General features: G+C 32.5%; 2 pseudogenes; both read left to right on the top strand.

Moving 5' to 3' along the window:
* The first annotated feature begins 822 nt into the window (after positions 1 to 822).
* LOC119192231 lies at positions 823 to 5,371 on the top strand (annotated as a pseudogene).
* Positions 5,372 to 6,233: 862 nt separating this feature from the next.
* LOC119192230 lies at positions 6,234 to 12,064 on the top strand (annotated as a pseudogene).
* Positions 12,065 to 16,892: the final 4,828 nt, after the last annotated feature.

Below are 16,892 nucleotides of genomic sequence, written 5' to 3'. Positions count from 1 at the left end.
TATAAAAGTTCTTTTTTAAAAAGGTGTTCTCTATTAAATAAATGCAGCGAGTGGAGAGGTATTTAAAATTTTACGTGTAAATTGTGTTAGCCAAATATGCCAACAAAGAACGCCAACACGTTGCCATCATGAAACAACAAAAGCCTGATGAGACCCGAAACCATATCATGAACTGTTGCTCTATGCACAACGAACCTCATCGAGTTTTTTCTCGTCGCACCTCGTCTTTTGACAACATTATTTACCGCCATTTTTAATAAACAATCCAAATAGCTTTTTTCGATCTACTCAAAAATTTACCAATCATAACAAAGGTTTTTTGACATGCTTACCAATGAGATATGTATTTTGATTGGTTCATTCTCCGGATCAGATTGAAAATTAAGATCCTTTATTGTAAACGGTTAATAATTAATTCATGTATGAATGAATGAATTTAAATAGAACAAAATAGTACATAATAGTGGCGAAGGGTGAAATTTTTCGAAAGGGAAGTCGAAACATATAAGTACTAATAATATGTATAAATGGGGTCTACAAATCATTCTAATGATAATTTTAGATAAATTACGAAACAGAAACCGGCAAGAACCGGGTTTGCCACTGGTACATAATTGAAAAAACAGACTTACAGAGACCTAATTCTACATAAAATAAATTAATATAAAACTATGAGATCCTTAATGCTAGAATTTCCAAGGGTACCTAAACTAGGCATAGCCTGTATTCTAGACTACCATCGACAGAGTAAATCTTAACTGAGTTTTAACGATATTTATGAATAAACATTTATTTGCTGTAATATGTTTGTGTTAATTGGTGCTCTATAATCTCTACATGGTATACTTCAGACAGGTATAAACATTTGGGGTGGTATATCGATCAATATTATTATACCGTGCCGTTTTTTATTATGAACCTTTTTCTTATGAGCGCAATATTTTACATAAGTATATCTTTCGAATTATTATTTGTTTGAATATACATTCTGTTTATTTTTTCAGAAATCTCCGGTGTCGATGATCGACCCATCCCAATTGTTGCGTCCTGAGCCCACGTTCAACGACAAACCCATTAACGCGTTCCGTGACTACAGCGTTGATGACAAGGACCCTATCAAGGAGCGCGTGCGCAGAACTTACTATGACATGCACACCAATGTCACCGTCGACTTTGTCAAGCGTAAGTTACAATATCTCTAACCATTTCTATTTAGCTTCATAATCAAGCTTGTCGCCAGTAATCAAAATAGAAGAAGAAGAGCTATTGCTATATTTTTTTCATATAGATTACAGCTCTTTAGTGCATATTCCCCGTATTACCTGCATGGTTTTAAATAACAATAAAAATACATAAATATAAGTATGTTGCTCCAAATAACTACACATTGTGCATAAATAACGGCTTCATCATTTAAAAAAAACCTAATTTTGCGATCTACTCGTAGAAAAACGCGAAAAAGTGGTTAAAAGTTCAACCACTTCAAAGCCACGATCAAGGAAGCACTGATCAAATTGAACGAGCTGGTGGATGAGTCCGACCCCGACACTGATCTTCCCAACATCGTGCACGCCTTCCAGACCGCCGAGAGGATCCGAGAAGACCACCCTAACGATGACTGGTTCCAACTCACCGGACTCATTCATGATTTGGGCAAGGTATTTACAAACTTTAATGAATGTACAAAGTTTTGTCAGCTTACAACCTATGCTTCTCCTAGGCTTATAGTTTTAGTATGAGTTACCAATATTGATGTCCCAACGAAGCCATTATACCGAAATTAATTGTCAATATTTAGATCGAATTGACAGTCAAATCGTATCGCTAGGACTATTGTCGGTAGTCGCAGCAATCACAGGCAATAAGTAGCTTCTGAATTTTATATTCATGTCAATGATGTGGTAAACTTGCTTGCCAATTAATTTAATAACTGTACACTATTTAAGCAGCATTGACGACAATACCTACAATAGGTTTTTAGCATATTTACATCGCCTAAATCCAAGCTTAAATTATCGAATTCTAGAATGCAAATAAAATTGTTATAATATTCCTCTACATACAATCAAATTTGTTAATGATTATATTTTAGTAAACAGCGCTGATTATTTTTATTACAGTTGATAACTTTTTGACCCTGTTATTTTTTCCACGTGCGTATTATTTAATAAAAAGATATAACTTCATATTTATTATGAAAAACAGATAAAACATCCCAACAGAGAGTTAAGTATAAGGTAAATAGTATATATTTTACTGCCTCTAGCGATGTTTGTAGATAAAACCATTATACATAATGTTGCTAAAAGATAATAATCTTCTTGTTATGCTTTCCATACTTGACTAAAACAGGAATCTGTTGGCACTGTTTTCTTTTAAGTAGGTACAAATGTATACGCTAAAAACGTGCAGAAAATACACGCAATGCTCATAGCAAAACGGGTGATCAGATATAAATTATAATAGATGAAATGTGATGTTCAGCATTACTTTACGACTTCAATATTACGCAGTTACTTCCACTGGCCTTGGTTCTGAGTATTATTTTCATTGAATCTTAGGACTTGTTTTTGCTTGGAATAGATGAAGCTAGCATTTTTACCGAGTCTTTACCTGAATATAACAGCGGTTCTAAACGACAAGACCGCGACTCTCGTGTATCACGAAGAGAATATAACTTTATTAATGACGGACTGTACGAATAATTGTAGTAATGATGTTGCAGTAAGAAGGGTTTATTTATTTCCTATCTTTCCCATCGTCCTCTTTGTCAGGGCTCAGGGAAACTTTGCTTGCGACCCACCAGTGAGTTGCGACTTATAGTTTGAAAAATGCTGCTATAAGTAGTACGAACACAGTTTTTATAATCGCGGTATTTCTGTGGATTTTTTATGTCTGGCCGAACTATCACTCTGTTACGAAAAAAAATATGTTTCTTAACAGGTGATGGCATTCTACAACGAGCCGCAATGGTGTGTAGTAGGAGATACTTTCCCTGTGGGCTGCAAATGGGCGGACTCTATCGTCTATGGTCCGGAGAGTTTCAAAGACAACCCTGATACCTACAACCCCAAGTACAAGTAGGTTTCTTTGTATTTTTTTTTTTAATGTAACATGCTAAAGAACGATGACAATTTTGTTACCGTGAAAAGTTTGAAGATAATGCGAGTGAAATAATTTATATAGACGTGGTGAAAATGATAATGTAATTAACATCTGTTATCAGGTGCCACGCACTACGAAAGCATTCGATGTAGAGTCCACAAATTCCTGTGGGTTGAATTATGCTTGATTTATTAGCATAGTTTAAAAGATATTCTAAGTTTACATTTAGTTTGTAGAGTAAATCATAAAAATGAACCACAGCCATATCTATCAATAAGTATTTTCTATCTATCTTTAAAACTTCGAAACACCTCTTCCTTTTTTAAATATTGTGACTATGTTTTCTAGTATCGTTTGCAAATTTCATAAAGACGCTTTTATGATTTATTTTTATTTAGCACTAAATACGGAATGTACGAGCCTCACTGCGGTTTGGACAATGTCCTCATGTCTTGGGGCCACGATGAGTATCTGTACCAATTTCTGCTGCACAACAAAGCCAAGATCCCAGAGAAAGGACTTTACATGATAAGGTAAAGTTCGCAACATACTTATAAAATGAAGTACTACTTTCTTGATTATTTTCATAACCGTATGTTTCAAAGTAATTTTTAAATCTAGAAACCACTATTTTAGGAGCGGATATTATTGAAATTTTCTTTATAATTAGAGAAATATTTTTGCAAACGATGTGTATATCAATAAAGTGTAATTTTAGTTCATTGCAATTCCTAACTATGGTTTTATACTTATTTAGAATCTCTAGGTCGCAACTTGCGACAGATTATTGCGTCCGACAACTTTTACCATCTGCACCTATTAACTTTATAATAGTTCAATTATCGTGATAGTGACATTTTATTGTTGCATTGATATTGTAACTCTAAAACGACAGTTACAATAAATTCTTACGTCTTTCCGTAATATTTATAAGGTAGGGGAATCCTTAAAGGCCCACCTGATTTTTACATCTTAATAACATTGTTTTGTAAAAAATTATAAAAGACCCTTTGATTTACATACATACATACATAACATCACGCATTTATCCCCGAAGGGGTATGCAGAGGCGCAACTAGGGCACCCACTTTTCGCCAAGTATGTTCCGTCCCATGATGTGATAGGGGGCGAGCCTATTGATTTAATTGCAACATATCACTATATGTATTATAAAATACCAAAGATATGGACAATGGATTTTGTTAAGAACCGTTCTTTTTGCAGTCACTATAATAAGAAAGCTAAATGTAAAAAAAAGTTGGAAATTCTTAATTCAGCCTTTAGCTTTGTTAGTAATTTTCACTTTGTTTAGGTATCACTCTTGCTACCCCTGGCACGCGGGAGGCGATTACCGTCACCTCACTAACGAGAAGGACGAGCAAATCCTCAAATGGGTGCTTGAATTCAAGTAAGTATCCAATTCATTCATATGATGACTTCGGTACAGCCATAATAGAGTAAGTGTTGAAAATTGAAAATGATGTTGATTACTCTCATGTTTCTGTGAACTGGAGATATTTGTGTCAAAAATCGTGTGTGTTTTATTCATGTTGCGATGTTAATCAACAGATAATTTCTAAATATTCTAGACAGACTCAAAACCTAATGCAATAATGGAGATTTTAACGTTAATTTCTATTCCAACACAAAATCCTTATTCTAAATTTCACCTTTATAATATTTATTAATAATTACTATATTTTTAACAGCAAATATGACCTGTACACAAAGAGCGAAAAGGTACCGGACATAGAAGCGTTGTGGCCGTACTACGAGAAACTGATCGACAAATACATCCCAGGAGTCTGCGACTTTTAAACGGGCCCGCGGCCTCGCCTAACAGCGATAAAAAAATCCAACAAATTTTACTTTTTTATTGTGTTGTGATGGCAAATGAAGTCAGTTAGACAGCTTTAAAAACATACTACTTATATTAATGTTTTGTGAAACTGAAGGCTTTTGATAACATTTTGTACAATTTTAGAATAGTTTATTCATGTATTTATTTACTGAATCTGGAATGTTCTTGATAAGATGAACATTGAACAAGTAAGTATTGTTAAAAATTTTTAATATATTAAATTATAACTAATACAAGTTTAATATCAAATAATTACCAACTATAGAATATGTAAATAATTATCGACGACTACCATTGCTTATTTGTAAATTACTCATTAACCTGTAATGAAAAATGATGTATTATTATTTATAAAATCTATTGTAAATTAACCTCTCTTAATAAATTGTTATTGATATTAGAAAATGTTGTTTCATATACATATACACATCTGCTATTATGTTATACTTAGAAAACAGAGCCATTTACCTGCGGTTTTGATTGTAGAGGGTAGAATTGGCTTTATCAGCTTATGACAATAAATATTGTTGAAGCCGTCTTACATGAAGTCGTAATTTTAAAAAGGTTAAATATGCATATTAAAGTTATACGCGAAATAAAACTAATTCAATCAGTCATTCTTGGCCATCACAATGAGCCCATCTCATTCATGATTGCTGAACTACATACGATTCTAAATATAGATAACAATCCTTTAATAACAATAATATAGCTATATATATCGAAGACCATAAGTGCCAGGGATATGTAACGATTTGTCCGTGAAATACAAACATAACATAATTCAACTACATAAATGAAGTTTATGAAGTTTTTTGGATGATTGGGTGTTTATTACTATTTAACTCACGATCCGCTCAAATGTTTTGGATTAAATTTTACACACATTTCATCTAAACTCAGATCACCTTTCACAAAACCGCATTACATCAGACCGCCCAGTTTCAATGCATATTCATAATTCTAATTTATATCCGCAATTTTTCTATGAACTGTCCAAAATAAAGCACAAAATTTCAGAACAAAACATCTCCCGAAGCTGTAAGTATGTTATAGCAGCTCCATTTTTATACCCTGTATAATTCGTTTACGTCAATTCCCAAACTGATATGATACATTACACATCACAAAATATGTAGCCAATATTCAGATGATCAAAAAATACGCAAAATTTATCGCGCGTTTTCAATTAATCGTCATATTTATTAGACGTATGATCTTTCGTATGATATTTGCCAAAGTTATCAGCGGCGATAACCTCTGGACATACATCACAATTATCCATTGCCTTTAAAGATGATGAGCGGAGGCGAGTCCAGCAGTAGATGCTGAGACGTTGCACGAACAAAACATGAAGATCAAACGCGTAAGTTTTTCGTGTATTTTGGCAATATTTTTGCAATCTAAAATTGATTAAGAGCGCAGACTTAAAAAACAAAAACTTTAAAAGCAGTTTGATTGAGATTGTTTCGTCGCGACGTAATTTTTTTTTCTACTGTATATATTCAAATGAAAATGGGTAATATTTTATCTCTATCGTACAAATATCAAAAATCTGCTGTCGAATTCAAATTCTAAAGAATTAGGCATCCCAAAATATACGATTTGGTTTGATTTTTCAGTGTAACATATACGCAATATCATTACTTTATTTTAAATATAACTATGGATAACATCCATTCTAGTAATCTAAATATTAGCAGGTCTAATGTCAGCTTTTAGATTTTTAATCGGCAAGTTTACAATACTCTAGGTCCCGAATTATTTCGTAATACCTTACTACATAGAATTCGCTCGATGTCACAATGTGAGACTAGTATTTAAAAATAACTTCGAGTTTTAGTGCAATTTATAAAAAGCCTTCGTCTAATATATTTTTTTTAGTGTTTTGTTAAATAGTCTCTTAACAGTGACAGGAAAACTTCAATATCATCGATCTTGTCTATCTTCAAAGGGACACATTAAAAAAATTGTATCTTGTATCTATTGTATTGTTATGTGTATCCTCGTATTTTCCCCTGAAAACACCCTTTACGCCTGGCTTTTAACTGACGTATCTACTAGTAGACGAGTCAATTTCCATTTTACTAGTTTTTAAAAATCCTGTCAAGTAAAACTGCTGAATTATATGTTTTATATATTGATGTCTGCGCCGACCAGCTTGTAAGTTTTCACTGCACTTATTGTATTTCAGTATTTATTTTTTTCTCTAATGGTGTTTGTCACGTTTCGGTATTTGTGATCAATGTCCTCTTAATGTTTCTATAAAACGTGACCTAGCCATCTATCAACATTCCTAGATTATCTGCTACGTCATATCACAATAACTACAATCTTAATCATTAACCTTTACTCCTGAAAGTGTTTGCAAAAGTACTAGGGGCGCACAAATGTGATACTTAGTTGTTTAAATTCATCAATTAAAGATGGTATCTTAGATCCTAATATAGCTCTATAAACTGTTTCTTTTGGGCCCAAATGTACCTATTATGATATTCCCTTGTGGTAGACGATTGTTTGTGGTTCGCTTGAAGTGTCTCATGCTATATCAATATCACACTTGAATTAACTAACTTTTGGCATAGTTTTTACGATGTTATTCTATCATGAAAAAATATTTAAAAATAGGTTTCTATTGAAATATTAAATATTACATAATTATATAATAGTAGCTGTTTATTACAATATGATAATTTTTGACATACTTATCTACCTTAATTGAGATGTTTAATTTTTGTAGTTTTTCTTTAGACTATTTCGTATGATTTATTATTATGAAAGTTAATAAATTTTTAAGATTTTTGGGGTTTTAAAAGAAGATATAGCGAGTTCAGAATCCATTCCGAGACAATTTAAGTATGTTTGTTTGTCTAACGATATTTTCCTGGAAGTTCCTGATATTCAATTTTCGACTGTTGCACTAATCTGCCCACAGGCAGAGTCGTGAACAAAAGCTAGGTTGTTATACATAGGTATATCAAACTCTACCGATGCGAATTCTAATTTCCAGCATACTATGGTTATGATTGTTTAATATTTTTCGAAATGTAGGGAGCCCTGGACGAGTCGCGAAAGTATAATCTACCTAAGATATAAAATTCACGCAGTATCTGTTTGTTTTAATTTTATGTCGAACTGCAATTTTTGAGACGTAAATAGTGTAGGTAGTACGGGTTGGGGATTCCACATTTGTTTACATACAAGGGTATTAGTTTCCAAAAATCTGAAAAGTACTGGCTTACAGGACTCCCCCGTGTCCATGATGGACCCGTCCCTCCTGTTGCGGCCGGAGGAGAAGTACGGGGACAAGCCATTAGAGGCGTTCCGCGACTACTCTGTAGACGAGACCGACCCGATCAAACAGCGCGTGAGGAAGACCTACTACGACATGCATTCTAATATGACTGTCGACTTTGTTAAAGGTGAGTAATATTGCGATATATTTTGGGGAGAAGGAGAGGCGAGGGGGGGGGGGGAGTTAAGTTTTAAGATAGTTTTGGTGTAGTTAGTTTGCTTAATACGTAGCAGAGTAAAATTAAAACTGTAAAAAATTTTAAATACTAGCTTATGCTCGCTACTACGCATGAAAGAGGTGTCCGGGATAAAAATCTCGCTCTATATTTTCCCGGGATAGAAAGTAATATTAAATCCGCCTATATACTTCTCAGAACATAAAGTCTATAAATAAATAATTAATAATATATTAATGACTATATACGTAATTTGAGAGGTTCCTGTCACGAAATAAGTTTTTCCGTTTACATATAAATAAATAAACATGAAATAAAACTAGTCGGATTTTATCGCAACTTATTTTTATTTTTCTTCGTACGTTCAAGGTAAAATGGACGAAAATGGTTAAAATTCAACCATTTTAAATCGACCGTGAAGGACGCCCTGATCAGACTCAACGACCTGGTGGACGAGTCCGACCCCGACATAGACCTTCCGAACATCGTGCACGCGTTCCAGACTGCCGAGAGGATCCGCGAAGACCATCCTGACGATGACTGGTTCCATCTCATTGGACTCATTCACGATCTTGGAAAGGTAACGTGATTTTTATAGTATAACTAGCTGACCCGACAGACGTTGTCCTGTCTTAACTATGTATGCACGTGCGCATTCTGTCAATCGCTGACAGTAATTTCAAACAATTGACAGTTAAGTATATAAAATTAATATTTTCTTAAATTTTATAATTTACCGCGCAATTTTTTGAATTTTTCTTTAATAAGAATCTTCTACAGACAATAATAAACACAACAACAACAACAAAATAGTGAATCGGTCCAGCCGTTCACGCGTGATGGCGTGACCAAGGGAAATAGGGATTCATTTTTATATATATAAATTTGCTTGTTTATTAAAAAAGTTTCAGTATCTAGACTGTTATGTTATTGAGTGGCAATTGAATTTTAAGATTGTTTATGTTTTAACAAAATTATCAGTATAGCAATTAATGTTGTGTAACGCAAAATAATTTATCATTGTGGTTTTTATATAATTGTTTTTGTAGGTATTTTTATGTCGATTGCGTTACGTATATTTTTATAGTACACTCACATTCACGCCATTCATGCCCCAAGGGGTAGGCAGAGGCCCAACTGGTGTACCCATATTCTACCGGGCCATGTATATTCCTTTCCATGATGTGATAGGGAAAAGCAGGGGAGCCTATTGTTATATTGGGCACAAATTCCAGAATCCGGGCTCATACTGACTAGAAAAACCCAATATCACTTTTCCCGACCCGGGGATCGAACCCGAGACCTCAGTACTGTAGTCGAACCTTAATACAACTACGGCACCGTGATTTCTATAGTAGAGATAATAAATTGAAATATTTCTATCTACTTTCCCATTCTTTTCGAATTAATATTTAACTTAAAAATATTATAATTTTTCCAGTAATGTCATTTACGTGTTTTTCCTCAGGTGATGGCGTTCTACGACGAGCCGCAATGGTGCGTGGTGGGTGACACCTTCCCGGTGGGCTGCAAGTGGGGCAAGTCCATTGTCTATGGCGATGACAGTTTCAAAACCAACCCGGATACTTACAACCCTAAATACAAGTAAGTAGACTTCGAAATGTACTAAGTACGTAATTAATAAAAAAAATTGACTATCTTCAATATTTTGTTAGCGTTTACTGACACAAAGGTAAAGAAATTAAAATAAAATATTTCATTTATCATGACATATCTACTTGCTTCTTATTAGTGAAAGGTTTTCAAAAATCGTTTAATAGTTACGGAAATAATACAAACCAATTTTGAATCTTTGTCATGTCAGTAGAACAGTATTATCACCGATTTTATAGGGTAATGATTTGCCTTAATATTTACTGTGTTTGTTTTAATTTCAGCACTGATTGCGGAATGTACAAGCCGAAATGCGGTCTTGAGAACTTGATGATGTCTTGGGGACACGACGAGTATCTCTACAGAGTATTGATGCATAATAAATCCAAATTTCCACAAAAGGGACTTTATATGATTAGGTGAGAGACAACGGCAATATTTTTTTTGTAGTTCAAGATAGGGTAAGGTAGTTAAGGTGGATAATATTTCATACATCGTTCATAAAATATATCTGTAAATTAATTAATCGAATAATGATAAACTAGATCTATAGGTTTCCGATTATGCTGTTAACTCAAGCGTGGGTAATTTATGTGTGCAATGTTTTCTTATGCTTACGCGAATATTACGACATTGAATTAAAACTATTTTCCGGATTTTATCGCGATTTTTATATTTTTTCTCCCGATAATTCACGGACGGACAGACTTGGTCTTCGGACGACCAACACCTCAGTCCCCCGTGACCATGAAGGCTGCAAAGTCTGACCATGAAGGGGTGTAATATAAAAAACCGCGATAAAATCCGGAAAATAGTTTTATTTCAATTATTAATATGTAATTCGTATTTGCTGTTTCTTAGAAGATTAACATAAATTAACTGTAGACATTTATGCGACTAAATGTGAAACAAAACGAAGTTTATATATTCTCTATGTTTATTTGCAGATATCATTCATTCTACCCGTGGCACGCCGGCGGCGACTACAAACACCTCCTGGTCGATGGAGACAACGAGATCATGAAACATGTCCTTGAGTTCAAGTGAGTAGAATCTTGGAGACATTTACCAATGAAAATGTATGCCTAACGACATGCGCCCTCACAAAATTGCAATGTCTATTCAGGAAGTTTAGATTACTAAAAACATATTTATATTATTTTTCCAATTGGATACAGTTTCTAGACACGAGTTAAGAGCATTTTTTAATGTTGGACGTGTATTTTGATGTGAACACCGCTTTTATGTCCCGGATCGGTCAAAATTATATTAGGTTTTTCTGCTCAATATCAGCCCTAATAAACGACCTATGTGTGAGTACAATCCTTATTAAAATCGCCCTTATTTTTCAGCAAATATGATCTATACACGAAGAGCGCGGCCATCCCCGACATCGAGACGCTTTGGCCGTACTATGAATCTCTTATAGACAAATATATTCCTGGAGAACTGGAATGGTAGAAGGCGTTCAACTAAATTTATTAATATGTGTAATTTATTAAATTAAAAAGGATTTATATTTAGAATGATATGAAGATATTTGTATATATACTGAGATTACTAAGATAAAAATAAACTAAATATAGGTAGGCCTTTTTACGAAATTCTCGCAGTTCAATATTTTGTCTCGTCGAATAGTATAATGTACCGGATAGCTCATTAGATACCCAGTATTTACATGAAATGTGCAAGCTAATATTTGAATACTGACGAACTAAGTGTATATACTTTTTTATCAAAAAGAGTACTCAGGAGTCAGAAATATAATGTAACAGGAAATATTTCAGTAAATGTTCACTTGTATTTCACAGCTTTTATTCTTTTGGAATAATTTCTATAAACATTTTTAAGATCTTACACTTCTTTTACATCACTACTTGTCTTCAAAAGTTAAGTTCTTTGGAAATGGTGTGTTTACTTCGAAATATTGTAATCTCATTTATAAATAATGTAATAATTATGTTTTAATCTAAAAAACAATTTACTTAAGTTTAATAAATAATGTAAGAAAAATTTTGTGTTTTTGGTCAAGACCTTTATTCATTCCGTATATTAATTATACAATTATATTTATATCAACACCTCCTAAGTAGATAAGAGTATAAAAATAAGTTCTTTCGATGCTCTCTCTAACAGCCGTTTTCAATAATGGATCACAATCTCAATTTTCAATCTGATACCGAGAATGAACCAATCAAAATAACTCATTTGTAAACATGTCAAAAATCTAGGTTCTGATTGATCCATTTTTGAAATAGATTGAAAATAAGGATTGAGATCGTTTATTGAAAATAAAGGTATTAGTAGCTAAGAAATAAAAAACCAAACGCAATTTATAATAAATCAGGAACTTTATTTAAGCTATATTTACAAAAATACAAACATCTCAAAATAGATAATAATTGTAATTAAACTACAATACGATCAACAACCGAGTCAGCAAATTAAAACTACACGCTTCACAAATTATATTTATGTACACACAATATAAGGGAACTTATATAAGTTACATTCTAAAATCGCCACCATAAACTACAAAATATTTTAACCATGAAATAAATAATAAAACAAAAAGTATATTCAAAACTTCTAGGGAGAAACTCAAAACACTTTGATATTTTTTGCATTACAAGTTGTGTCGTTAATCAGACTCGGATGATTGAGGACCAAAACGAGTAATTAGAATTTCACACTATTGATATATTTTACTTGAAATCGAATCGTGATCAAAATAATTAAATTTTGTAGTCTATGGTCGCGATTTACACAGTCTTTACATTTTTAATAAAAATGCACAATTTGGAAGATAAATTGGTTATTTGTATTAAAGAAGCAATTTATCAGTTAATAATATATTGAAATTAAGATTTTAACACAAGTAAGTAAAAAATGGCATAAGATGATATAAGATTTGTTTTTAGCAATGTTTGAATGTCATTAAGATTTAAATATAAGTGCATTTAAATTACAATTGAAAATCCATCCAATATGTTATTTTAATACGCACGAATACAATTTTGGTTCAAATAGTTTGTAAAGAAAGATTAATATAATTTATAATTAAATACAATACTTACATAATCATATCAAATAAAAATATTTTCACAGCTAACATACCAAAAAAGTACAAACCATATAAAGTTAAACATACATCATATTATTTTTCAGTAAGTATTTATAAATCACTGCAAAGAAAACTTGGATAGACATAATATACCGGTGATATTTGCTTTTATGTACATACTAACCTAGTAGTAGTTACATGAATTTTAAATTAATAAACACAAAATTATTTATTTATTAATATAATTCTATTGCATTGTTATGATTCGTTAAGTTTAAAAGGATACCGATGTTTTGCTTCCCTACAAACATCATAAAAGAAGTTTCTATCAAACATCAAACAAGAATCAAAGTAAACGAAAAATTCCGACTCCAAAAAAGTTGAACATAATGAGATATCATTCATTCAGTAACTTCATTCACTCGCTCATCATTACGCAATATGGCGTGGTATTTAAATATTTAGTGTAATGAACAAGCGAATACATTTTACTATGTCAGTTAAGGCGATACCTCAAGGTCCATTTTCATACATTTTGTTTCGGCTTTAATCTGGGTAACTAAACAAGTATTGGCAAGTAAAGAATTTAAATTCACGTCTAGTTAGTGATTAGTTCTCGCAGTTGAAGAAAAACGTAAAAATAATTAATAATCATGGATATTTCGGCCTTTAAAATTTAATATGACGAAATTTTAAAGGCAGAAATATCCATAATTAATTATTTTACATTTTCTATGGAATACCAGTATCGCTTAATAGTTTAGATTTAATAGACAATTATTTTGTTTTATACTCTGACATGACCATAAATATTTTCTTAAGTAATTCGTAATTTAAGCGGACCAATATTATACCTAGTGTGAGTAAACAATGCAAAGTCAGATACTTTCATTGATAAAATATAATTTGCTTATTTTGTTAGTAAGTATCTATGCAATTTCCTCAATATTTTGCTAATAGCAGTTTATGTGCAATTGTAATTCTGAAATTTATGTTATGTACTGAATGTTATATTGAAATGTTAAATATTATCCATTCACTACTAATCAGATTACAGTTATTCAAATTACACTAAATATACAATGTTCTATAAGTCTACGAAAAAGAATATTGGTCATGTCAGATAAATTAATTTTAAGTTAATTGTGTTGTAATTGATTATACGTCCAAATATTTGATGATAATATTAATACCAAAAATATAAAAGACTACGCAATCTACTACATTGTAAGGTTATAATGGTAAACTTCATTCACAGCCGTTTTCTACAAAAGATCCCAATCGCCTTTTTCGCTTCATCGCGAAAATGAAACTAATCATAGAAGCTTGACATACTTGTAATTTTAAGATGACTTATTTTGATAGATTTATTTTCGAGATCGGATCCAGGGTGTAGCTACCGCTGTATCAACCAATCAGTGATACGGGCCCCCGAGCTTTGGGGCCCCTCTTGACCCATAGCATTAAACTAAGCGGCCGTCTAAAAGTTCGCACTGTCCTGAAGAACCCCCAACAAATATAGATATAGGGCTCCTCGATGGCAAGCTACGCTACGGATTGGATCGAGGATTAAAATTGGGATCGTTTATTTAAAACGATCGTTAGAATGAAGCGGACATTGTAAGTTTATTTCAGTCGATATTGTGTTGAGCCTCTGGGTAATAAAGATAATTATTACATAATTAGATACGGCTTTTAAGTTAAAGTGTTGAATTCATAACATATAATTAAAAATATGTTAATTAATTACTGTCTGTAAAACATGGTTTACATATTTAGGTCAACCACATGATATAATAAATATCTTCATAAACATAGTCATTGGACTTTCATTAATAAAGGTTCTATTTTTATGTCGTAAGCCGTTTATAGCACAATATCAACTGTCGATAAACTTTAAATCTCCTCTCTATAATAAATACAAGACACATGCAAATATCAAGGCCGTCTCCATCTTTAAGGCATCTCATCTACCCTTACCTTAATACTATAGTTTCTGTCTTAAATAGTACACAAACAAGTATTACCTTATAATACCAGATTACTAAATATTCGCATCTACGAATACTTATGTCCTTGCACGATAACTTAAAGCATCGGAATGTTTGCCGGCAAATATGACAGCTACATGACATTACGCGTGTCACCTTATTATGTAGTATATAAGGTTATATTGCCGTGACACACGTAAATGTCATGTAGCTATGTTTGCCGGCAAACATTCCGATGCCTCATGGATTCAATTCATGTTTTGTTCAATGAGTTGACCAAGCGCCATTTCAATAAAGGGCCCCATTCGTTTTCAATCATTCGAGAAAATTGACAAATAACAAAGGTTTACTGCTAAGCTTACCAATGACGTTTTGCTTAGTTTATTCTTGGGATTAGATCGAAGATTAGGATTGAGATCGTTTAATAAAACGGTTTAACGATTAAAACCTATCGACATAATTTATTACACGAAAACGATTGTACTTTAAAACATATAAAAAAGTACGTGTATCGATTATCGATATCCATAATCATTCGAAAACCGTGCGTGGGTCTAAAATATCGACATCATGTATATACACATGTGAACTATTTAAGAGAGAATCACACCAAGATGTTATCACAACTACAAACCTATCGTATCAGTCTTTTATAACAGAAAGACGGTCTTATTAAACGCGTGATAAGGCGATATAAGGCGATTCTAATGTGGATATAAAGCGGCGAACGTTGCGTAAATATCACACTAGTACTTAACTACCTTTAGGAATGTCGATTACAACCTTTGCGTTGTAAACATCGAGACTGACTTATCGAGCTTTAGATTACACATCAATTGCTACTTCTTTATACAAATTTATTTTTGTTTCTAGATAGTTCTGGTTGTTTTTATTTCTCCTGTTACGTACAAACATTTATAAAGTCAGTTTACGGACTACCTAGTGTTATTGTTACATATCAGTATTTTCATTGTGTTTATTTAAAATTAAGTGTTGCGTGCGAATTCGCCCGCCCGTGTGCCAAATTTCATACAAACTCGTTTAGCTGTTTGCGCGTTTAGTTTTAGCAAACATCATACAACCATCCAAATGTATTTATAAGAATAGAGATAAGAAGTAACTTGGCATACAGTGATTGAAAATAGTTTATAATTAAAAAGGATAACAAATCAGCTGCCGATAAAGATTTATTTTAGTCAGTCCCTAGTGTCGTAACTTCAAACAGTTAATGTACAAAATACATGTGCATGAGAATTGTACTTTGAATATTAATGTTGAAGTTGTAGAAAGAACTGCATGTGAGTGGTGAAGCATCCAAACAACCCGATTCCTACCGGCTTCCCTTTTTAGGTTTATTTATGTTTGTCTTAGTTTTTATTTTCTGTGAAAGTGGCCACGATATATTAACTAAGGCATTTTTATGCATAAGGTTACTTTTTTTAAAAATTTCACACTTCGCCACTAAGTGCATGCCACAGGATTTCATCACTATTGCTTATCTGCCTTGCTTATTCAAGTACTTATAGTAAATAGAAATTCATTATCTTCTTTAGTTTGTTAATAAAAAAAAAAAAAATAAGAAATTAGATACTTGATAAGCTAGCGTATATAAATAATAAATAATAAATAATAATAATAAAAATTTTCGACACGGTGTGCTAAGTACGAATATTGAACAAGAACAAGTTATTAGAGTAAAGATATTAGCATATATGAAGACTCAAAATGTATTCCTACCGTCGCTATACTATTACGATATTGTTTTATATAATAGATTGCATTATATG

This window comes from Manduca sexta, unplaced genomic scaffold (genome assembly GCF_014839805.1).
Source record: "Manduca sexta isolate Smith_Timp_Sample1 unplaced genomic scaffold, JHU_Msex_v1.0 HiC_scaffold_2502, whole genome shotgun sequence".
NCBI classification, from domain to species: Eukaryota; Metazoa; Arthropoda; class Insecta; order Lepidoptera; family Sphingidae; genus Manduca; species Manduca sexta.
The sequence above is the reverse complement of the archived record's forward strand: the minus strand, read 5'-3'. Positions and strand labels throughout refer to the sequence as shown.